Source organism: Helobdella robusta (assembly GCF_000326865.2).
Source record: "Helobdella robusta unplaced genomic scaffold HELROscaffold_5, whole genome shotgun sequence".
Classification (NCBI taxonomy): domain Eukaryota; kingdom Metazoa; phylum Annelida; class Clitellata; order Rhynchobdellida; family Glossiphoniidae; genus Helobdella; species Helobdella robusta.
Genome location: NW_008705254.1, coordinates 7009823 through 7011520, shown reverse-complemented (window position 1 = coordinate 7011520; position 1698 = coordinate 7009823).

The following is a 1698-nucleotide window of genomic DNA, read 5'->3' as shown; positions in this document are numbered from 1 at the left end:
CTTATTTGCAGCATGAATTCAAAAATAAGTTTATTTTGAATTTTAATAAACTAAACGTTCACCAAAAACTTTAGTGAGAAAAATCGAAAAAACGAACTACAAACATATTAACGCCAAACATTCGGTAGAATTTATAGAATATTGTAAATATATATATATATATATATATATATATATATATATATATATATATATATATATATTGAAGTTACAAATATCAGGTTATTCCCTAGTGGAGTTTACTCAGATCATAGCTTGATACATGTTGACATACCAATAACTCGAGCATGTAATAACAAAACTTCATGATTGGCTAGGTCATGGAAACTTATTGATGAAAATATACTGACCGACCATGCATGTTATGAATTCACCACTGCATGAGCCTTGTCAAAGTCGAGATGTGAATCGTAAATTTGGTGTTTTAAATAATGAAATGAGGAAGATTGCTGACCAAATTGCGCCTCTCCGTCTATCGAGCATAAAAGTGATCTTATGGCTCCATGGTTTGATGATGAGTGTAGAGCAGCTAAAAGATACTGTCGAAGTAAAAAAAGGAAATACAGATGTTGTTTGTCATCAGTGAGTCGAAATGAATGGATTGCTTTTTTGAAAAATAAAACCAAACTATTTTCAATAAAAAGAAATGATTACTGGAAAACGTTGATTGCTGAAAGTAATGGTGGTTCAAAGGGTCTATGGAACGTAGTAAACAAAATTCTTTGTAAAGATAATAACCATAGCTTACTTTATAATAATGTCGACATCACCGCTTCTCAATTTATGGGGTTTTTTTCAAGAAAAGACCGATCGGATCAAGCATGCTATTAGTATTAACGAAAACCTACTTTTGACAGATGTAGGCTTACCGAAAATTGTCTGCTCACAAACTTTGCTGTCGTTGAGGAACTAGACATAAAAAAAATTGTGCTTGGTCTACCGGCCAAAATCTGTATGTTAGATGCTTTTCCGACTCATGTGCTTAAAAAACATATAGATATTTTTATTGTTTTTCTCGCAAGCCTTGTTAACTTATGTTTGCCAGAGGGAGTATTTTCGAATAAATGTAAGCACGCAGTTATTACACCTGTCTTGAAGAAAACGAAAGATGATAGGAATGAAATGAAAAGTTACAGACCCATATCAAACATTTGCTTCATTTCCAAAGCTATTGAACGAGTTGTTGCCAGTCAGCTACTCAGTCATCTACACAAAAATAGCCTAATACCAGTATTTCAATCTGGATATAAACGTTATCACTCAACTGATACAGCACTGATGTATGTTATGTCTGAGTTGTTTAATGCAATTGATAAACAATATGTTTCGTTGCTTACATTCTTGGACATGAGTGCTGCCTTCGATTGCGTAGACTATCAAATCCTGATGAATCGCCTACAATATGATTACGGAGTTACTGGAGTTGTAGCTAACTGGTTCAATTCGTACTTGTTTGATAAAACTCAGCAGGTCTTTTTCGGAAACAATTATCTGGCATTGAAGCAATGTCACCTGGTGTAGCACAAGGCTCAGTCCTGGGACCTATTCTGTTTGTACTGTACACTGCTGAAGTATATGAAGTAATAGAATCCTTTGGATTTTCATATCATGCGTACGCTGATGACATCCAAATAATAGTTAGCAGTGAACCTAAACTGTTTAAAAGTAAAGTTGAAAATCTCATTGAATGCTTGACTA